Here is a 25997-nt window from a genome sequence, read left to right on the forward strand (position 1 = left end):
AGGACGAGAACTCCAGAAAGAGAGAGATGCCTTGTGCTTTTACGGCTGCTTATATGGTCATTCCTACGACTTATGACGTAACAATTCACCAATCGGTATGAATATAGCATTAATTTAATTCTGCTTTTTCCTACTACTTAAGAAATGTAATTACTAGCAATAGTGATTAAACTTTTATACCTTTTTTAAGCAATGAAATATAATTTTTCCACTGAAATATTAAAGTTATATATTACTCTCTAGTATATTATATAAGAACAATGTTACAAGTTAAAACATATGTAATCAGCTTAGATATTCGGCTTAAGTCCACCGGACACTATATGCTCAGAGTGTAACACACGATGACAATGATTACTTAAAAAAACATGTTATACAAAATGTATTTCTGGAAATAAAAACTGCTCACGATTTTATTATATAAATATATTGACAGTTCCGCTTAATAGATTTTATTGAACGTATTAAGAAGACGGTAAACAAATACGAGAATCGAGTAATAAATATTGTATTCATTTAAAATTTTACCAAGTATTGATAAAGTTCGTATTTCAAATATAATTGGAAGCGGATTAAAAAAAAATGTAGACGAATAACTTAATTTTCTTCGAAAAATCGTGTGGACCTCTAGATTGGCTACCTTTAATCTCCGTCAATACAAAGTCCGTACGTGTTCCCATTTCGTAGGTTAGTGTTATAGCGGAGATATAAGCGGATTGGTTGGGGACTTCGGACATTGGGGCTCGTTTGACCCGACGTCACCGAACTTCTTTCAAACACCCTTTACACAAATTGATTTTAAACGGCGATTTATTTCCGCCTCATATCGCCGATCCGATCTTCCTATGAGTTTTATGGGTGGCTTTATACGGGGTTAAGGAAGCCCAAGTTATAAAACAGTTTATTTCTTTCAGTACGGCAGTTAACCACCTCCAATTATATTCGAACGATAATACGCCACTAGGAAATTTTATTACGTTCAACAGTGAATTTTACAGATTCGCAACAGGCCATACCCCGTTACTTCGTATATTGTATGAAACACTACACCGTTAAACAATAGTTGTAAATAATAAGTTGCGTAAAAGGTTAAATAAAGAGTTATTAAACTAAAGGCTAACGGTGTGCAATTTCACTCGTAATTCTGTAGGTAACGGGTTTTTTAAATAAAAAGTTGTGTTCCGACAGAATTTTACCCTTTTGCGAATTTGTGCAAATTACTTTATGAGCGCGCTTTCAATGGGAAGTTCGCAGTTTTTTTTAATGTCGTTTACAACAGCAGCGAGATGGAACTGTTGAAAAGGCAGCCTTAACCGGCCACGTTCAGATGGGTCTGTGATTTTATGAGGCCTGAAGCGGAAAGTGTCGAACCAGAAACTGTCGGCTAATAGAAATAAATAGTAACCCTTCGGTGGCGGCACGTTGGCCGCCGAAAGGTTTACTTTTATTACCGACGGCTTTCTCCCAACTAACCCTTCATAATTGCGAGGGTTTTGCAAAAAACTTTATTTTTGCGCAAAAATACTATTGTTTTTTTTTAGCGAATAACAGTTTTGACAAATGGATACCATATAAGATAGCAATTTATTTTTTACCTTAAGCATAAAAGATTATGTTTCGCAATGTATATTGTTTTATCTTTAACGGGGTAGTAAATATTGTCTAACGATACGAGCAGCTTTCTCGTTAGACACCAATTTTCTAATTGACGTCTCAATTGGGTGACAATAAGTAGTGTAAATAAATTTATCGTCTCAGCGGGGCTCGTACCTGCTCGGTGTGAATTTTTTTCGCTCTATTTCGAGATTGATACATTTGTGACCGCAAAGGATTTTCAGCGGGGGGGCGAAACCGACAGTCGGTGTTTTTTTCGTTTTCCAGTAACCTGTCGATTGAAACGTCGAGATGTATCGTAAGTGCGCACAGTCGAAGCAATAAAGATAATGTAAGTGTCACTTCGATGAGAAACTTTGGGACGGTGTCATCGAAGTTTAAATTTTGCGGTAGCAATACTAGAGTGGACGAGATGACGTCTGTAATGGTTATTTATATTATTTTGTTTAGAATTTGACAATTTTATGTTCTATAAGTATGTAGTATCATATTCTAAAATAACAAGAACAATGCCAAAAGCCCAAATAAGAGTTAATCATAATAAGATCTCACCATAAAATAAAGGCTTGATTTATTAAGCGTTATTTTTTAATTAAAACCTAGGTAGGCTTTGTGAAAGCCTGAATAGGTATCACCGTTCATCATCTTAATAACATGATCAATTTTAAATTTACCAAGAACTAGCGTGATATTTAGTCAATAGTAAATAAACATAATATAATATATTTTTGTAAAGAATTTAGTGTTTTTTTGAAGTAAATTTTTTTATAAGTATATATAGACATAAATATAAAAAAAACATATCGCTATCGAGTTTAGAACGAAATTGATCTATTCTGTATTTGTTTCTGTCTGTCCGTGCATCCGTGCGTTCATGTGAGGATTTGTACAAAATCTTCCATCGTGTACAAAATCAAACCGAATTGTAATCCATGTTAAACGACATCGTTAGCGTTACTCCATAATATTCGAGTGAATTACAAAAACACATTTTATCAAAATATAAAAATACGAACATTAATATGAATACGCAATCAATATCAAACAATTGATTAAATATAAATGAATCGCAAATACAACACAACAACAAGAGCCTGTAAATTCCCACTGCTGGGCTAAAGGCCTCCTCTCCCTTTGAGGAGTCTCCCTTGGAACATATTCCACCACGCTGTTCCAATGCAGATTGGTGGAATACACATATGGCACAATTTCTATGAAATTTGTCACATGCAGGTTTCCTCACGATGTTTTCCTTCACCGCTGAGCACGAGATGAATTGTAAAGACAAATTAAGCACATGAATCAGCGGTGCTTGCCTGGGTTTGAACCCGCAATCATCGGTTAAGATGCACGCGTTCTAACCACTGGGTCATCTCGAATCGCTAATGCGTGATAGTAATTATAACCTTGCATTAGCCAATTATAATTGGATCAAATATATCACTATTCAGTATGTATGTCTGTCTTATAAATGGATTTTTTTTATCTTTGGAATCTCATTTAAATACATGCATTAATTATTTTGATTTTCAATGGATATTGTAATTAATAAAACATTTACATTTTTTTCATTTATGATAAAAACTATCTCATGTCTTTTATCTAAATGTGGATTAACTTGGCGATTAGATCTCTTGTACATGGTGACAGTCAACATGTATCCCACTGCTGGGCTAAAGCCTCCTTTCTTTTTGGAGAAAAGATTTGGAACTTTTTCCACTACGCTGCCCATTTCATCATCAGCCCACTGAAAAATCAATTTTGGTTTATAATGAAACATTTTCTATTTTACTGTAACTATTTCTAAAAGGTATATACAACCTCCATGCTTTTTAAAATTAAATAATATAAATCAACTCATTATTCAGTCGATTGCCATAAATGTTCGAAAATTACTATATTTTCAATATTATATTAATAACCATATTAAATACAAAACAAAACAGGCCACACGCATGCGCAATAACAATCAATATTAATAGCATATTTAATGACATTAGTCAAAGGAGAATATCTTTGATAAAGATCAAATAATGACCGGTACTGATCGTTTGTTTTTACGACCAACGGAAGACATACATCTAGCCCCGCCTCCAGGCCACCTCCGAAATATCAACGCATTATAGTGCATTTGGATGGTAACTATTTAGATGAATGGCGTAAACAAGGGTAATTAAGTGTATCTACATCGTTTTCGAAAATAATCGTCGCCTAATGCACTCTAAAATTAGTGTGACGAAATAGCTACGTTATGCAACGTTTATATGCAGCTACGAAATATTTTTGTTTAAAGTGTGTCACTGTTTTTATAATTATAGAAAATAACATTTTTGAAAAATGTTCGTATTTAATATATATGTGTAAATAAATTATTTAAACACATGTAATGGCTGTTATAATACATTCATAGTTGCTTACATTTAATAATAAGTTGGTGCAATGACAACTGCAACTGGCTGTTAAACTATTGATCATACTTATTACAAATGTTTTTATGTGGTTGGTTTGTTTTGCATGCATTTCTTATATTATTTACATATATTTATTTTCCCAACAAAATTGTTATTGTTAAAAAAGTTAGTTTATTTACTTGCAATATATGTATGTATACATTTTTAACGAGCTTTTACTCAAATGAGTAAGCTAATAAATAAGCAAAAAATCTCGTGATTTTTGTAGAAGTCATTTAGATTTGATTACTTGATCTGTTTCGAAATAATCAAGCAACATGTAGCCCGAGCACCGCGTGACGGATAACACACACATGCACACGTGCAGCGGCAGCGCGCACAAGGTAGCGCAGTCGTAAACTTTTATCACCTCTAATAGGCACCCGCGCTGATTTGTGTGACACCAGCATCGGTACCAAACATCATCTGAACAACGACTTTACGAGATAAATAACTTTATCTAAACCAATTTTGAATTTCACGCTTGCTTGCATTTCCTATTGTTTTATAAAAAAATCTCATAAGATATCGATTAGGTCTGCGCCACACTGTATTATTCTGATGTTTTTTTCATTCGTATCGATCATGTAATGCAGCGTGGACCACAAAAGCGACGTCACTCGACGAAATAACATCGCTGCGAGAATATTCCCAGGAGTAAGGTGGAAGTCATCGTATTTCCGAGCGTTTTTGTCACGCGAATAAATTACACATAATATTTATAGTTAAAATATTATTCGTTGAAATTGAGCCAAATTTCCGGCGCTGGCTTTCAACGGAATTTACAAAAAGCGCCATAAATTGGCAAATAATCCCCCGCATAACGCAACCTTTGTTTGGCCACACGTGCTTTTAATATCTGGCTCGCTCATCGCGATTACAAAAGCCGGATTTAGTCTTTGTGCGATCTACCTAAAGTAAACACTCGTAAAAACTTCCTTCGGATGCGTTCGAGATATGGAATGTGAAAAATATATGTGTTAATAAATTTTATTGAACGTATCGCGCACAAAGCGTTCTGTTATGCAGTTGTCATCGTTACAATCGCGCGCGTCGAATTTGTCATGAAAGTGTGAGCTTTGTTTGGTGCATCAATACCGTGTGAGAAGGAAGAGCTTCCGGCCCGGTCCGGAGTAACCGGGATCGATGCCCCCGGCAATATCTTGCATCGATATTCAATACTATTTTTTACACTATTCAGAAATTCATCCGCTATTCATTCAGCTCTATAGCTCTCGTATCACAAAGTAAATTCTGACGGTGTTGATTTCACGTCTTTTATCTATATGTGTATTTTTATTTAATTGTAATAATATTTATAAGGAAAATATTAAATTGGATTTAGTTATAAATTATAATCGATAAAAGTGTTGAATTTGACCGTCTTTCTGAATTCCATGGAGCGATTGCCGCGCCTATAAGCCGTCGCTGTTTCAAGCTATCACTTCACAAGCACTTACTAACAAACAATCCGGGCAGGGATTTTGAAAACAAGAAAAAAATTTCAGCCATGTGTCGATGGACATCGACGAGGGCGGCTTGATACGCGTACAAAAAAACCAAAACCGCTCTGGAACAATCGAAGCTAACTTATAAAATATGTATTCCGCTGCTGGCTTTTCAAACTTGCACTCGTATCTACTATTTTGACCGCGATCGGGATTTTTCATGGCGAAAAAAAAAATTATATACGTACATTGTTAGCCATCTATTTGGCAACGGCTCTATCGGACGGGCTTCCTGCGATGTTTTGCTTCGAAACAATAGCTTTTTTTTCTCCTATATCAAGGCTTTTAGTAGTCACATATTTCTATATTATTTAAATAACTCTATATATTTCATGTGCTGCTGTCATTCATACTATTGTTAAAATATTTCTAGAGCTACACTATGAATAAACAAATTATAAACACAGTGGTACACATTTTAATTATTTTAGATCTTCGTTTAAATTTTCATCGTCGAACTACTCTCGGCTACAATTAAAATATGAATAATTAAACTCATTAGAAAATATTTTCTAAAGCCTTTTTTAATACAATTCGATTATTCATAATCAATAATAAAAGTGTCATTAGCTCCAATTTATTTCTGTCTTATACATGATAATGATGTCCATCACTACTGTCTTCAGTTTCCCTTCGTAAAAATACAAATTCGACCCTCACTTATTGGATTTACAATAACAAAATAAGGTAATGATAATAACAATAGCCATTGCCATTGATCCAAATATATTCACAGATTATAATAAATTTAAACTTAAAAACCAATGCACTTAACTAAATATAAACTATTTAATCCAAATCTGTCATTGGTCATTTCTGCTTTTATTTGCCAATCGACAAAGGCTTCCTTTAACAAAATTAGGTATACGTTATAAATAGTCCGACGACCATTTCTACATAACACGATTATTTAAAATTGCAAAGTAAGTTGATAGAAAAAAAGCATTCCATGTTAGGCGTGATATTTTTTTAAGTATCATTGTTATTGTTTATCTTTCTGTAAAATCTAATTCACATATTTTTATATCTTCGAATAATGCATACATTTTAAAATTCAAGTTATATCCACTTACACGGGAGCTGATAGCGGACATTCATAAGATGGCAAGATCTTGATGTCTGCATTTCCTAATCTGTTACTGTGAAAGTAAAAAAAACTGTAAAAAACTCACCATTATGTCATGGTCATTAATTAGGCAGCAGCCTGACGTTTTACATTAAAGGATGTCAATATTGTTACCAAAAAATTGCAGGTAGCAATTTTTAAGTAGGCATTATAATACTTTATAAAAAATAATATTAAATTAGTTTCAGTTTTGCGAAAATTTTGCAAGGATATGAGAAAATTTAAATGACGGTTAATTATGTAAAGGAACGATAACTTTCTAAAATATAATATATTTTTATTGTTCTATTGTCATCGTGAATGTTCAATTCAGATGCTTAGGTTAACAAAATGTGTGTCTTTAAAGCAGTTTTTCATTGAAAATTGTAAAAACGTATATAAAATAAAAAATCATCGAAGTGTCAGTGCATATTTTAAAGGTTGTATTAATAACGCGGCCGCCGCCGGCGCGTCGCCGGGTTTCGACTGCCGCATTTATTACCAAGCCGACCAATCCGAACGTCATTTTTAACCGTCATCGCTAATTTGCCATTGTTTTGCCCGCTGACGCCAACTTTTTTGCTGAAAACCATAAAATAGATAAGAGTTTTTGTAACGCGGACACCCTTAATTGATTATAAAGTTTAAGGTGATATGCCATCCGAGAATTTGGTTGAAAACAGACGTTGAAAAATTAATGCGGCAATTAATCATTTGTGTGTTAGTTGGAATCGATTTATAGCTTTAAAAACAAAACAGTCAGTTTGATTCGTGAGCCAGCCGGGAGGATGGTACGCTGCGCTGTGATTCTCCCCGAGGTCGTATCGGGTAACGCAGCCAATATGTTAGGCGCTACGGCGTCGTAGGCATCAAGGCAGAGAGCCTGGGTTGCTATAAAGCACGGTGCAATAAAGAGAATGGATGCCGCCCATCGGCAGGCACCGGCCGCCGGTAGGATTACCCGAATCGCCACTATTTATCGCTCGAGCCTTGCGCCCAGGTGCCATCAATCTATTTAATGATCGGGTCAGCACATAGTCTCGGTCTTTTTGCCACTAGCGCCCGCCGGCGCACAAAACGAAGAAGCAAAGGCGTAGACCGGGAGATGGACGTTTGATGAGGCGCTTTTGTGTCGATCGTTGGCGTTAAAAGGGTTTTCGGACGCACTATCACAGTTATGTACATATAGGTTTTGCATATTTTTTTACATGACGCGAGGCGGCTATAAAATTGACAGTCTGTTGAAATATTTAACGTGTAAATTTTGCCGAGAAGAGTATTCTCATGTATTTTACTAGTCATTTTTTAAATAAATGGATGCTTTCTAATTAACTCTCCTCTAGTATAAATAAATTATGAAATTAAACTACAATAATATAATAAATGAATCAATCTTAACCATCACAAAATAGCTGTTATTACTATGTACGTATATAGTATACCACTTAATCATGTGTAAACAATTATTAAATGAATTATAATATAAACTGTGTAAAAATATAACCGTAAAACGTAAATGTAAAATGCCGTTATTGCGCAAGATTTTATATTTCTATATAGATTAATATTACTTTTTAGATATACATAGGTCTTTATATTTTTTTCTTTTCGTGAGGGCTGAAATTCAAATATCGAATATAATACACATTCAATCTTAAGCGATCGGTCAATGGCACTACAGATATGGTTAGCACACAAAAGCGTCTATGGACCGTGGTCATACATCTGCCAGGATCGTGCGCAGAGCAATGGGCACAAGGATTTGACAGCTCTTAACTCAATGTACGCCTCGGCTTTGTCTAAACGATCTTTGTGCTCTCGATTTAGAACGACACTTATTGCTGTAAAGCTGATTGTGATCCGTTACGGTTACACTCGACTTTGATGGCTTTATTGCGTTCGTGAAAATATCATTCTAATTGAACGGATGAAGTATTAAATATATTTTTATTGGACAAATTAAATTTACGACGACAAACACGTGACTGGTACATTTAATACTTTTCACAAACTTTGCATTATATAAATAAAAATTTATATCGATACCACTTGTATAGTTGTTTCACTTATAGTCCGGTATGCGAAAATATATTATTTAATAATCGTTCCGAATCCGTTCATTTTTGTGTGCAAGAAAAAACATAAAGAATTAGCTTATCTGCTTACGATGCTTTAGTACAGAACTGTAAAATTTAATGAATTAAATATAATTATCTGAACAGAAAATTATATATATTCTACACTAAAATCAACGACGATTTATTCATTAAAATCTTATAAACTATGACTTATTGATCGATTATTTCGACACATAATTTACATCTATCACTTGGGTAATGTGTCTTTTTCGTATCTATGTGATTTTTTTTATTACATAGCAGAAGAAATTGATCCAAGAAGGATGTATATATTTTACCAACTATATTAAAATTTAAATTAAAAAATTGTGATCACGCTCTACCTCAATGAAGATGGGTTTGAGTCGAATGTGAACGTAACCTTTAGCACTGTAGGAGGCATCTTTGCAGACACTAAGCTTGTGACCATTGTCGATTACGATACGGATTTCAAGTAATATTTTGCTATATCGTTTGAAATGATGAATATGTAATAAAATCTAGAAAATACTATGATTATAATTATTTTAACTTTATACCGTTTATTATAATTTACTAGCATTTGGTCAGTGGTCGGAATTCGTTCAAAACGCTTATGAGATTTTGAGGAAAACGGACTACATACATATAGTCTATTCCAATGGGAAGAGGAGAAAAGGTAAATAAACAACTTTGACCTTGAATTGATATGTCATATGCGTTCGACTAGTGAGGTGAAAATAATTGAATGAATGGGTAATTAATGCTAAAGAACGATATATATTTTTTGATTTTAAAAGTAATTTTCCGTTTAAACAAAGTCAGGTCGTAATAAAAAACTTCAGAGAATTCCGAATATGCATCCGTGCACATGATACGAAAGATGAGAGACGAATGTCTTTCTTAACATTGTAAATTATAATTATTATGTTATAAATACGTTTATTTTTATTTCTAAAGATACTTAAGCTAGGCAATAGCCACAAAAGAAAAAAAACATCAATTAGCAAAGAAAAAAAAAATTACTTGTTTTGTTATTCTTGGTCATTTATCACCTAATATAGATCACATTAATGGTGACGATTTTATTAATGCTTCTTCCGGTGTCAGTGTTTATGGAAAAAGGCGATAACTTCAATATTTTTTCAAGACATTTTCTACTTCATTTAAGAACTTTAATAAATATTGAGTATAATTGACGTTATTTGTATGCAGTATGGGTTGTATAAGCAATGAAACGATTTATATAATGGAGCCTCGCAATAAGGCGGGTAGGCGGGCGCAGTTCCGGTCAAGTCGCGGGCGGCGCTGGCTTCCGTTCCTCCAATTTGGCCACATTCACCGCGCAAGACGTCCTGCACCCTTCCCACTCCTACACTCCTTTATTGCCCTACAAATGGACAGAATTCCAATAGAAATCTAACTATAAAGTTTATTAACCTGACGTCAGTGTCTAATGTGGTATAGGACGGGAAAAAATATTTCGTTTCCATAGTCCAAATATGGAGAAAATTTGTTCAGTCTTTTTGGTGGGTACCGTATTTTTTCAAGTCTTTGATACCCCGAACCGATGTTAGATTTAAAATTCAATTCGCAAATGTGACGTTTCTGTATTTTGCTGTTTAATTATATGGGCGGCATTCATATAATCATAATTCTAGATGTGATTCTAGAAGTGTTATTTGAAAGTAGTATCAAAACTTGCTGTGAAGAATTGAGGAAAGATTATTGATTGCAATTTAAAGATTGTTACGATGCAAGAAAAAATTAAATTTAGAGAGTGGAAAAAGTTACTGGCCGGGTAGAAAGCGGCGCTAAAGCTGCAAATAAAAAGTAAGACGTCTAAAAATAAAATTTAATTTTAATTTGACTTAATTTAATTATAAAGTATCGCGGGCACTCCATTAGTATTCTTATAATAATGTCAACTTCATAGTATATATAGTTTTGGTTTTCTACTATTAAATTCAACTTAATTTTTTTTAATAGGCTGCATTTTCCCCAGCAAAACATTTGATTTAAAGGTTCGATATTAGACGGTCTTAAAAATAATGCTATTTAATCATCCTGGATGTCAGATTATGACTAATTATAAGCAGGTACCGGTTTAATCCGGTTGCTGCGAAGTTTTTGTTCCCTGTACTCCGATAATTTAGAACAAAATGAGAATTACGTAGCCATACGAGAAACGCCTTTCATTGCTGGTACAATTTAAACGTCATGAAGAAAAACAGTAATGTATTCAAATAAACGTTGTTTATCTTACTGCTGTATAGCTACTCGTAAAGCAATAAAAGGGGTTTTTGGGGTCCAATGAGGAATTAAAGGGATCTTGAGCTACACACATGGGTCAAGCTCATTAGAAGCAACGACTAAAACAGATTTGACCGTTGCCGTTGAGAAAGCGGGTTACAGACGTTAATTAAATCCAGTGTTCTAAGTAAGTCCACTGATTTACTGTAAGTTATAAAAATAATTAAGGTTACGTAACAGACATACATATACACGGATGTCTTTTTGATTGATTAGACTTAGTATCGTATCATAATTAATTCCGTTTCTATTTATTATTAAGGCATTTTTCTATATTGTATTCCAAACAACGGACATATATAAATTGATGAGATATATATTAATATGCCATGTTATTTAAGAACTATTGAATAAAACTAAAATGTTTATTATACTTTGCGTTGAAATATTGATATTCTTCAAACATTGATATCTAATTCATAGTAATGATAATAAATGCGAAAGTAACTCTGTCTGCCTGTGTCACTTTAACGCCAAAACTACTGGCCAGATTTAAATTAACACACAAATAGTCAAGAGCCTGAGATATAACATAAGCTACTTTTTTGGAAACAAAGAGGTAAGACCTCTTAGTATACCAATAATCAACGTAATATTTTAAGTTAAATTGTAAGTATATTCATATTCTACGCAAGCAAATTCTAAGCTGCGGGTAACAGCTAGTATTGAATAATAGACATTTTATTTATTTACTGAGATGAGATTACTGAGATTATTTAATGTTTTCTCATATTTTATCATACAGATATAATCTAAGAAAGTAGTGGAATATTGTGCGACATAGTGGATTTACAAAATACGATTTTAGTCGACCAAATGTTATATTACAATAAAAACATACTTTATATTTCGATACAAATAAAAATAGCATCATTAAACTTATATTGAATAATTTAAATTTAAATTTTCATTCGTTTATTTTTACTATAATGGTTTATGTATATTCGCTTTATTTTCTGTAGTGGTACAAAGGCAAACCATGTGAGCTAATATTATAACGTTAACACCTCGTTAACGTCTTAAATAAGATCAAGAATATTTACCCAAAATTTAACCTGACATAGTATCTAATTAAGTGTGTATATTTATGTACGATGAATGCATGACAAGTGGTATCATCCTAATTCCGAATGATTTTTACAAATTTCATGACAGATCTACTATTATTGGATTTGAATCCGTATAAAAATACATTATTGTATAGATATATACTTATTACTTGTACTTTAATGCGTTTAGCTAAAAAGATGGTATTTAAAATATATTGCCGTTATTATTCTAAGTATCTTGCAAAATTTTACTGAAATTTACTCCAATATAACTATTTGCGAAGATGCCCTGATTCTCTACGTGGTCTCATATATTTTTGTAAAAAGTCAGTATACATTCACATCATCATGCGATACTGTTTTGATTTTTTATGTAGATAACAATCCTACATTGTAACATATTCATACCTTGCACATTTCGTCTAATATTTTTTTATCATCCAAAAATTTGCATAAAACAATAAAACAAAGACGCCTCTTGTAATCCACACTATAGGTGGGCAACAACAGCTCATTAAGGAGTCGGAAGGGTAAAAAGTCCCTTCGCTTCGGCCTTTTTGTAAAAAAGGCTTAATTAGGGCTCATGCGGCTTCCCTACAACCCCTGTAACTTTTAATAAATGTTCGAAGAGTGTCGGTTACATGATATAAAACATATATATGTATGTTTCGACGTGGATTTTTTCACGGTTCAGAATTATAACGAAGACCAAAAATGGGGCTAAACGAGAATCTGGAACGTTACATCTAGTAGTTGTTTTCTATTACAGCGTTATCTGGAAGAGTAATCATGTGCTTTCTCTTTGTGTATGGGTGACAATATATTTATTTTATTTGGTTCTTCAACAAAGCGTACACTGATTAAAATAATATAATAGAACAATTCTTTTCTGAGTACCACCCTCACTTAAAGAAGAATACAGTGTTCACAAAAAGAAAAAAATCAACGTCGTAACTTAATATAGCTTCTTAATTTTAAAACTAGATAAAAATAAATGTTAATCAAAAACTATATAACATATCATAAATTACCTGTAGTTTTATTTTATAAAGGTAGTTCAAAATTTGGTACTTTCTACTGAAATTCTTTCCTTTCTCTCCAATAATGTAAAAAGATATGTCAATTTTAATAAGTATATGTGAAATAATGGTCAGTGTTCTCATTAGAGATTTCCCACGTCCGGCGTGTGTGCCAAAGCAGTAAGTACTCGTGGGAAGGTATTAAATATCTCGAATGAGTGAGCACCACTACATTTCTGAATGGACTTCTAGATTGCTACATCAGATAGTGTTACGAGTGATCAAACCATTATATTTTGATCTCACCTGCCCTTCTTTGCGTCCTTGAGTGGGACAACGCATATTAACAACTGGAGTTCAACGTAGTCCGGTCATATTATTTTAATAAAGCGATGAGCGCACTTATCAGCGCCATCTGTGTGCCTGCGGCACAATGACGGATCATCCCGTAATGCGGACGGGAAAAAAACACACAGCATTGTCGATTTTTTCGGCGTACTATTCCGGGTTATTGTTGTTTGTAATTCATGGGGCTTTTTAAGCTAATGATACGGTTTTATCTTTTTGCATCGCTCGTACATCGATCGGACCGGTACCTGGCCGATAAGCATCTATTTACGAGGGTAATGCAGCGATTTTTCGTCGTAGATTGCTAATTGATACACTGTATGATATTGTTTGGGATTGTATATTATGTAATTTGTGTAAATGGCATCCGTTTATGTTCATCTGTGCCGAGGCGGACAATAATAAGATGGCTATAAAGTCGCTGCCACAGTGGCGGCGTATCGGGCCGATCTGAGCGGCTCAATGGAGGTTATTTACATAGCAATAAGGCGGAGATAGCGTCGCGTCTCGCGCCGGTGCCTTATCTCTGTTATTGCCTGTGTGCACGCGGCTTATGGTCGGAAAGAAAATGAACTGGGGTGTCACGAAAATAAAGACTCCTTAAACAACCTCGCCTGATTTATCCGTGAATGGCAAAGAGATTCAGTTGGGGATAGAAGTCGTTATTGAAATCACAAACCAAAATATTTCCCTTGGCATTTTATATGGACTAGAAATTCGTTCTAAAGTATCGATTCGATCGACCTTTACATATTAAATACATTGAACATGTTTAATTAAAATTATGTAAGTTAGAAGTAAATTAGCTGAGTTAATATAAAATATTTATGGTTTGCTTATTAATAAATTATGACGTCACAATATAAACGGGCCACTGTTGATATTACACGGCAGTCAACTCGGGGGTATAAATATTAAAATCAAAATTTATGAAGTGTAACTCCCGACACCGGGTCGGAGTGCGACCGTGGCGAAACGATTTGTATGGAAATTTAGTAAACGTCGAGTAAACGTCTCACTCGGGTGTCAATGTTACCGGAGGTGTCATTTGATGGCATAATTCGGGACGCACGTAAAACCAGATTTATGTTTGTTTGCTCGGCGCTTTATTGAATGTGGAGAGGGACGTTTTATGACCTCTTTGTGTTTTGTGCGCTGATATATGCTACTGAATAAATACTGCACATTACTTTTACGGTTAATTTAATTTTATATTATTTATTCAACTTAGAGACTTTAGTATATTTTATGAGCCCGTTTTATGTGTTTCGATATTGATAATATCTTCGTAATTCACTTTTGCTTACAAGTATATATTAAAGACTTCGCCAAATCTTCAGAATTCATTATCATTAAATGTACAAATAAATTTGTTAAAATACTTTTAACCAATGATCGCGAGTCGGCTTTCATTTGTTTCATTTGAAATTATAATGCATTTCGTTTCTGCGGAAACTACATTTATCTGAAATGCAGTGTATACCCATTCTTGGGAAAAATGCTTAATATCTCTGTAAAGGTTACTCAGCAGGACATAAGCTGTTATTTTTTTTTATTTCAACATTTTTTTCCAATTTGCGACAGATATGTATTATTCATTATGCTCAACAAATAATTTTATTTGTAGAGAATAATTAATACATAATAATAAAAATATTATTCAATAATAACTTAAATTTACATATGTTCATCATCCGTTCGTTTTTATCTACAATTTCCCCTATACAATGACACGACGATCAGTCGAATACTTGAGCAGTGTGGGAAATAAGGCAAGAACAATCCTAGAAATACCTCTCAAAATGTTAACATTATTTATTGTGATTGCCTATATAAATATAATAGATATTGTATCGTTGTCGTGCACACTGTTTGGTTCAACAGGAACGCGGCCATATGTCGGCTGATCTCCGTTATCGCCGCCGTCCGAGCGATCGGACGAGTACCGTTTTTACGCAACCATAACTGCTACCTGTCAACTTCTGATAGATACGTTTTAAAGCTTTTTTGACGCATCGGCGTCATAAAAATATATGATGTGTGTTGCAATTATATTTTACACCGTATAGGTTTTTCACTTTACATATATATTTTATGGTATAGGTTGGCGGACGAGCCTATGGTCCACCTGATAGTAAGTGGTCACCATCACCCATAGACAATGACGCTGTAAGAAATATTAACTATTTCTTACATCGTCAGTGTGCCACCAACCTTGGGAATTAAGATGTCCCTTGTGACTGTAGTTACACTGGCTCACTCACCCTTCAGACCGGAACACAACAATACTGAGTACTGTTATTTGGCGGTAGAATAACTGATGAGGGGGTGGTACCCAGACGGGTTTGCATAAAGCCCTACCACCAATATTTGTTGTATTATAGTGAGACCGCGTTTTAAATATCAAATGGTATTAAGTGATAAAACGTGCAATGTTGATGGCGACGGCGCTACTAGTAGTTTTTTAAAATGCAAACGTTCGATTCGTATGTTTTTTTTGTACGACCACAACTGATCCCCTTCTGGTAGCTAAAAAATAAATGACACTTATTGGCAAAAGCTTTACTCTGCTGTCTATGGGTAAAACCTCGTTTAGTGCATACATTTATATTATTAAAATATACTTTCACGCGCAGAAGTATATATTGATTAATAATTATTTATCGAATCATAGATTCATACGTAATTTATTCACACAATATCTTTCATTTCATAACTTTACCGAGAAGGGTTGGGTACAGGTCTAAGATACAATGTTGAAAGAAATGATTCTTTATCAAAATGTATGCATGTTCCTTCAAATACTGTCATTTAACACTATTGAGCTGATCCGAAGCAACATATTTGATTTAACTAAAGTCTGAAAGTGTTCGAGTTTTAGTTTGAAAAGTTTGGAATGCTCAAAAAACGGGAAAAAAATTACATTTCGATGCGCATCGGTAGCTTAATTTAAATAGTTTTATTGCAAAAAGTTGGAAATAGTATGCTTTACTTAATAACGGCTAACAAGCTACCAGGTTGACAGCGGCAGCGTCACTATCGGACTTTGTCAATTAATACTCTACTCTAGCCTTTTTATTTATTAACATTGATACAAATTGTCGGCTATTATTAGCACTTTCATTGCATTTCGAAACGAATTTCCTTGAATACGTTTTGTTATTGAATTTATCGACTTATATATTAATAATTAATTCCATATATTTTTCCAGTAATTACTGAGAATATGTAGTTTTGATTGTTGAGTATTCATTACTTTAAAAATAGGTTATTTTTTTTTAATAATTCTACAATCACAATTAACAACTATGGATAGAAAATTTTGATATTATAATGTATTAATAGATATATTTAGTTATTAATTATTATCTTTAATTTCGTCCAGATGATTTGCTTATTTAATTTTAATTCACCTTTGTTGTAGTTTGCTTTGACAAAAACAATTCATATAGGAGTCATTTAGAAGATTTAATATAATTTAAATACAATTAATAATTATAAATACAGGTTCATCAGTAGTCGAAATCAGAGGCGGTAGGTTCGCAGCTGCGCATGCAAATGTGGGGGCTGTGAACGCGCAGTTGGCTGCATTGTGTGCCCCCCGCATCCCGCGAGAGTTTGTTTTTCGGGGCAAATAGCTATAGGCTTGATAATGGCCTCGCGGGCCGTGCGTCCGTGTGGAGATTGCTCTATACTACGTAAGTTAAACCGACTTAACTTTACGCATAAAAATTTATTCATTTTAATTTATTAAATCAAATTTATCAAACAATTATTTAAATAATATGTAGTATTATTATCATATCATCTGAGGAATAGTTCTAGCTCTATCCAGAGATCTATCAGCATTCATTTATTCTGCAAATCGAACATTATTCTACATTTAAATGTATACAATAAGAACAATTCTCTAATTAAATTGATAGTAGATGATTGTGTCATATATTAAAATTGTCAGAATACCGACTATAAGCCAGGGTTCATAGTCGGTTGTCATTTGTGCTTTTTTTAAAAAATAATAATTATAATGTGAATAAGGAAACTTTAATTACGAATAATATTGATATTGATAATCATGCCTAATTTGATAGCTATATTCCATTCACCCAATAAGTAGAGCATATTTCCTGTCGTTGCATTTGTTCCACAGTGGCGGATGGGTTTTGATTTTTGTAGTTTCGTATTATTTGCGTATTTATCCGCCCGCCGCCCGGCAGATACATTTATTTGCACGTCCCCCTCCCCCCACCACGTCTCCCTTTTCGATTGATCGCGATATCATTGCGATAATAGGGACAGCGCGATCGACGCGCGGTTCCGTCACGCGGGAAAAATGAAATATGGCGGATTTGCCAGCCGACCGTGTACACTACCGTGTACTTAACTTACCTGATAAAAGTCTACCATGTATTGCTATACACGGTAAAGCATACTCCAATACATTTCAAAAAGTATGGCGACATTAATTTATAGAAAAATTTACGGAAGGCTGTGGTTGTATCATCAATGCAGACAGGCATTCCTATAGTGTGAAAAACACTGCGTACATGATGTGCGCCCAGATAGACGGACCATATATGTCTCTGTATCGATCTTAATCTTACCTAAGGTTAATGTAAAAATTTTGTCCGTTCTTAAACATTTTCTCAAAATTAATTTATTTCCATTAAGAGTTATAGTATATTTGAAATTGTCCTGTAGTTTCAATATCAATTAAGATTAAACTGTTACCACGAAGATTTAAACAATAAGTCCAATAATGTCTAATTGTTGACTTGAGATAAACCAGAAAGAGAAATTTATAAGACTGATTTGTATAGGCCACAAAAGCTAGACTATTAAGAAAAAAAAAAACATAATATATGTAGATGACGTTTACAGTCAAAATAGTCACGAAGAAGTCCCCAATACATATCGAAAACAATTATTACGTGTGAAATATCACAGCAATCGATCATCGTAAAAGTTCGTGTAAGTCGGTGGCGAAAATATTTACGTCGTACAAACCAGGATCTTTGACAAAGCCGCCGCGGTACAGTCATGCAAATTAGCCATACGAGCTTAAACGTTACGGTTAAAATTAACCAAATAGCATTCGTGACAAAGATTCGTCATGTGAATCGTTCAAGTTATCAATTTAAAAGTCGATATTATCCACATAATGTTGGGGGGTTAAATAAAACATTTCAATTTGGAGATCCGGTTACGACCCCTGTTCGAATCTGCATTGTGGGTCTGCGGGACCACGTTTCTACGAATTTGGTATGCTTGTGCACATAATATTTATACAAATAATAAAACTAATGGTATCTCGTGTAATGCATATTCTCATCGCAATGAATATGTAAATCTACGGCTGATTATCTCTGCTCATTTTGCGTTCAGAATAGGCTATAATCATTTTGAAAATAGAATTGAAAAATGGATACAAATAAAGCTAATTTAAATTAATTACAAATAAATGTATTGTTTAGTTTATTTATTATATTATTTATCATTCCATAAAATAGAACTGTCATCGGAATGATCAAAGAAAATAATTAATCTATAATACTTTGAGTAGTGAATATGATAGAATAATAAATAACAATAAAACGAAACCTTAAAAAAGTATAAAGTTATAATAAAACTTATTATACATCGCTTAGTTCAAGCGTGTCACATCACGACTCCATCCCATAAAATAATGTACATTTGCACCCGAGTGTCCCCACAATGGGTGCCCAAAGCGCAGTGTATGCTTGGTTAAGCCCGCGCCTCCCCGCCCGGTTTACAAGAAAGGGGTAGTTAGCCGCTATTGTCTCAGCCCCAATACGGTTGCATTGAGGTACTTTACAATAATAACCAAGTAAATGACAAAATTTTAATATATACATATTTTTGTAGAATTTAGCTTAGCCAAAAAACTGCCTTGTGTCTTTGGTCCATTAACAAAATAAAAGGAAGTTTATTTTTAAATTATCTACATAGCATATTTTACGCTAAAAGGTAGTCTGTAAACCGACATAATTTACCTAACTTATTAAGAATATCTGTCAACTCTATATACAGACTTTTGTCATAATATTTACAAGAATATTTTTTTGATTATTATTATTTTGGTATCAGAAGTTGTATTTTTAATTGTTTAAAATGATTACCATGTTTTACCTATTACACACAAATATAAAAAAAAATGAAGTAAAAATCAATGTGAATCGTAGTAAATATAAATGGCAGTTGTCGATATTTCCGATACGCTGTTATCCTCCAGAGCCATGTGCCCCGCTCAGCTCGCTCCCCACAAAGACGTGGAACACGGGAAACACTTAGCTCTGTTGACACTACACTTTACCACTGATTCTACTTCAGGCTCGCTTCTAACGGGACAATCTGCATTAATTGTTTTAAAAGTGTTCCTGAAAAGCATTGCTCATTAGTTCTTTTATTAAGACAACCATTTTGTTAATACATTATTTTTTCACTAAAAATATAGTAGAATAATAATAATAAAAATTGTTTTTGAAATTAATTAAATCATTCCGCTTCCATCTGATGTGAAACGATTAAAGATTTTATTTTGGAATTAAATATATTCAAAGATTGTCGTATCTTTGACAAATTTATAGAACTTAAGATTAGTCTTTTAAAAACTTCATACAAATAATAAGTAAGTTGCACAAATAATGTAACATAATATAGCTCATACAGCCTTAAATTTGTATCATATAAAATTAGATTTATAAATAAAGAAAACAAATACTTGAAGTGTATGACATTATTGAAAACTGTTTTTAAAGATTAGGCATAACATTACATTCATCAAATGTGTTTGTCATTTTATGTCAAATATTACTCTAAATAAAAAGTATATTTTATTATAATTAAGCTTTGCATCAGTTGTATCTAAACCTATGTATGAAACAGTAGCGCGAACGTAATGAATGACCGCCACCGTATTATAACCGGTCTGCAAATCTAGTTTGGAAGGGGAGTGTGGCAAGTTCGGTGAGCCTCGATGGCCAGACGCTCACCACACTCCGGCCTGTACTGTACCCATCACACCCAGCCACGTAACATTATAACAAGCGTTATCCATCCACGGCAATATATCCGCTAAACCAACCAGTATACAGTCCAAAATCGTACATTCTATTCCTGTGTGTCAGCTCTACGTAATAATAAATCTGACAGATCGCTATAACGTGTTCTTTGTCGCTTCGGCCGCGTCCCTCTCTCACAATGGCATACTTATTAGGGATTTAGTCCACATATTAGTTGGGGAAAGGGCATTGTTTGTGCTTTAATAGAATCCAGCGGCGCCCCCGGGGTGCACGGTATATGCGTAGTTGTTCTACGGCGTAGCGAACACGTGTATAGGAGCATGCGGTATCAATTGTTTTTGGGTCCAGAACAAACATTTGAGCTTTTTCATCTTAGTTTTGTAAAATAACTTAAAGAAAATCTATGACACGAACTGTTGTATACTTTTGTTTATATTTATTATGAATAATGTTAAATTATAAAATAGATTTAAGTATATACTAATTATTTAAACGTACGTAAACATATAATACACATTCAATAAGACTATTTGAATATCATATTTAAGTTCTCGATTTAAAAATGAAGCAAAAATTTACACTAATAATTTTTCTTTAATATTATTTTATGAAAACCAATATTTCAACGACTTTTTCTCCAAGGATTGAACTCATTATTATTTCAGATTATAAAATTATTGTTACGCCTTTACTTCGTAATTTAAAATATGATATTTTGTTGAAATTCTAGTTAAATTCGAATGAGTTTTTTATCTATAATTTATCTTCCATGTTATAATGAAAATTTGAACATTTAATAATTATTTTTATACAAGTATTTTTGACATTGTATATACATATTAGATATTATTATTAGCATTGGGAATAGTTTGCCTCGTTCATAGTTGACTGCACACGCACCGGGATGCTGCGATGTGCAGGAGATGTACGATCGATCGATGCCCCTCGATCGCGCCCCTTATTGAAAATTATAACAATGGCACACCGCTCTCCGCGCCCTTAACACTCACTGATTTCGGCGATGCAGTGTGGATACGGTCGGGGTAGAACGTTTATTTGTTTATTATTTTTGTTTTACAAGAATTTTTAGAAATTAATCTAAATTCATATTTACATCTCCTCACCACACTCGACAAAAGTTGTACATGACTGCCGTTATACACAATCTATTCTTTACACGTACATATATCTACATATACCAATGTTATAAAACTAACTCTGTCTGTCTGTCTGTAGCTCTTTCATGACCAAACCGCTGAACCGAAGTTGATGAAATTTAGTATGAAGTAAGCTTGAACTCCAAGAAAGGATGTAGACTACTTTTTCCCTCACACGTGACGACTAACACCCTGAATCGCGTGTCAAGTCGTGGGAGACAACTAGTAGTGTTATAAACTGTAGTAATATGTCATTTGTGTGACGTTAAGAAAAAAATTAAGCGAATATAAATAAAAAAACTCAACTTTGTCATCCCTTTAATAAAACCGACTAAAAGCAGTTCTTCATTTCACAAATCAATTCAGATTTTTATTGAAAATCATTTCAGAATAACTGTTTTCTATATTACTACCAATACATTTTAGTTGTCAATTACCTTTTTACATTTTGTAAGATAAATTTGTACTATAACTATTGTAAATAAGTCTATACTTATATTATAAATGTGAAAGTAAATCTGTCTATCTGTGTGTCTATCGCTGTTTCACTACCAAACCACTGAACCGAATTTGATGAAATGTTGTATAAAGCAAACTTGAGCTCCAAGAAAATTCAGGCTACAGGCTTTTTTGTTTGTGTTTTTCTAACATATGACATCAGAGTCCTAAAACGCGAATGAAGCCGCGGGCGGACAACTAGTTTAGAGATATTTACTTTCATATTTCTCTAAATAAAAAAATGCTTTATGAGACTCAGAGCTCGAAAAATATTTAATTTCTGGAAATTAAATATTTAACGTTTATAATATGAAAAGATTAAATGTATGAGTCGAGGATTATCCACAGAAAGCGCATAACAGCGACGTGTTAATATATCGGTCGCATCGGAGGGCTGCTGGATTATAATGAGCACAGCCCCACTAAGTATTTTCGACATGCGTCGCCGTCACCCGACAAACATTCGGGCGAGGGTTAACGAGGAACTCGCATTGTGATCGCTACCAAATTCACTGTCCATATGATAACTTGCACGTTTTGAATTGTCATTTATTAATTATGATTTCGATATTGCCTCACGAAATGTATATTTGTGTGAACAACGTGCTTACTTTGCTTAATGCTATTTTACACAGAAAGATACATTTCAATTGCATTTATCATATTTGTCGTCAAAATATCAAATTTATTAATTACCAATAGCTAAATGTTCCATTGTAAGAAATAACCTATCTAATATCTTTCATGAAGATTCAGAGTTAAATAATAATTTGGTTTTTATAGTTTAGAGGTATACGACTCGTTGATATTATAGAATGATTAAAGAAACATCACTTAAGAACAGATTTGTTTTTCAAAATTATAATCAGCAATATTCGGTTCTTAGTTAATCATTTCTATTCACAAAATCACAATAATATGATTTCGTTCCTCTCAGACGAAACTATAGACGCTACTAAAACTTAGTTACGAAACCTCGTAAAACTTACTAAAAAAGCGATTCGTATTTAATGGTATACACATAAGTAGTAAAGGTCTGAGGCACGCGTCCGTTTTTTACCAACTATATCTCGTCCCAATTTCTCCATGCTTCGTGGAATACAGTACTGTTGACAAAACAGTGTAACTAATTTCATTTTGGTGTCGCGTGGGTGCAATAAACGGGCCACAATGCGGCCAGCGCTATATGTCATTAGCCAAAGGAATCTGTCATTGTGATTCAGATACTGGGAACGTTTAAAGAATTCCCTCCTTTGTCACATCTCAATAACGCATTGTGACATTGTTTTTAACATTTTCTGCTCTTTCAACGATTGTTAGGAAGTTAAATGTAGTTAATTCTATTGTTGAAGTTTTTGTTGGCTTTGTTGAGGATTTCACGCGCCGATCTTGCTATGGGATGTTGTCGTTGCGTAGAATTAGTTCGTTTATTAGTGACGGCAGGAACCTGTCAGATGGGATTGAGGTATCCTGTGTCTACTGTTAATGGTTATATTAACATGGTGCCCATTGTGTTATATAAATTGCACATTCAAAACCTACGCTGTTACATTAGTTTCAGTATTTTTTTCTCATTTAAAACTTCCGAAGTCAACTTTGTACTTGACGTTAAAACATTTGAATAAAACTAAATATTTTGAGTCGTATTCGCATGACTCACGATAAGATTTTTCTACAGAAAAATAAGATAAACGCGATATATGAAACAAAAATGAAATAAACTGCTGAAGATATTGTCGAATGTCACTTCAGTGGAATATCGAGAAGGGTTTTTTGTTCCTTTGGAGTAGAATTTATTTAGGTAATGAGAATGCATATAATGTAAGCGAATTAGAGTTACCAGAATAAAAAATTATTTATTCGAAAGGCAATTATTCGATTCGTTAATTTTTACATGGAAATAGTTTTTTTACAAAATACCATAATTGTTATAAGGTTTAATTTATTTTTGTTATTTACATAATATAGAAAACATAACATTTTAAACAAGTGTACCTGTTTAATATAGGATTATATTTTTTGTCTTTTATTCAAATAGTGTTTAATATTTATTTAAAGTATAAAAATTGAAAATAATTTTATAAATTATTTACAAGAAATGTTACAATTTTACATCACAAGTTCATTGCAAATACTACAAAGGAAAACAAACAAAAGAGTAACACCAGTGGCTAAGACAATATTATTTATGACAACAGAAGCACAATTATGTTCGCAAAAAAAATAAGGGATTGTGTGACAAATTAACGTTAAAATTCTGTGACGTTCTGCATAATTCCGGCACGACAAAGCAGCCATTAGCAGAATTAGTTTTAATGGCATTTTATTAGTCATAATTATTTACATACTAAATATATTTCTAATTTTATTTATCTTAATAAACATGTTTAAAGGTAAAAAAATACAATATAATTAGACGAGTATCGTCTACAGATAAAAAATATTTTTTAAAAAGTAATTTTATTACACATATATATATATCATATTCACACTGATTCCACAATTAAATTTTGTTTTTTTTTTTTTCTTCATTATCATTAATATTGTTAAATAGGTTTTATATGTTTATCAAATATTTGACAATTTAATTTTAAATACACTTTGCTGTATGTGTACCGTTACATTATTGTTATTGTTTCAGCTTTTATTTAAGATAATCAAAGTTTGTTCTTTCAAAGTCACGAACAAAACTAACGGCACAATTACACAGACTATTCAATAGGCTTTCTTCTTTCTCTTATTGCTCAAAACTGTTTACAGTCCATAGTTAACTGTACAATATTAACGGCAACTACGTCACGATGTGATATCCCGCGGCATCCCGTTACCGCCATAAAGCTATATAACGGTCCAACTGAACTATATACAAGTAACCCTTTGAACAGTTATGAATAATTACACAAGGAACCGTAATATCGGTAACAGTTATACAAAGAGTGCAGTTATTTGTAAGGATGAAAGTAACAAAGAACTTTCTCCGAAAGGGTGAGTGGTCCAGTTGCCCACTTCCTATTTGACAATCGTGACGAATCTTGAATGCTTTTCATGGATTTTGTTTTATTCCTCAATAACTTCGAAACTTCGATTACTTGATATCGAAAATGAGTCATTTTATCATTTTGCTATCGAAATTGGTTTTATAATTTCTAAATTAACACCTATTGACATTCGGTCACATCCTAATATATCTAATTCAAAAGTAAAAAAAGAAACAGCCTGTAATAATTTACAGGCTGTTACTTTTTTCCTCCTCTCACTGTTGGGCTTAGGCCTCCTCTCCCATTAAGAAGAGGGTTTGGAGCATGTTCCACCACGCTGTTCCAATGCGAATTGGCGGAATGCACATGTGGCCGAATTTCGATGAAATTAGACACATGCAGGTTTCCTCACGATGTTTTCCTTCACCGCCGAGCACGAGATGAATTATAAACACAAATTAAGCACATATACATAGTGGTGCTATGAAATAATCGATTAAGATGCACGCGTTCTAACTATGGGCCATCTCGGCTCTCATCTACTTCAAATTAATAATAATTGATGTACAATAATATTCATATGTTTGATAATGTTTAAAATAAATAATGTTACATTTCATGCAATCCATTGTACGTTTGATTGATTGTTTTTCAATATACTTATTCTATTATATTAGACATACTTATATAATTATACATAGTGTATTATTAATGTTATTGTAAAATATTTTAATATATATATAATGGGGAAGCAAGTGGCGAAGTCGTTTTTTGTTTACCTATACTAAGGATATATTTGAAATTGGTATATTATAATAG

This window comes from Vanessa cardui, chromosome 17 (genome assembly GCF_905220365.1).
Source record: "Vanessa cardui chromosome 17, ilVanCard2.1, whole genome shotgun sequence".
NCBI classification, from domain to species: Eukaryota; Metazoa; Arthropoda; class Insecta; order Lepidoptera; family Nymphalidae; genus Vanessa; species Vanessa cardui.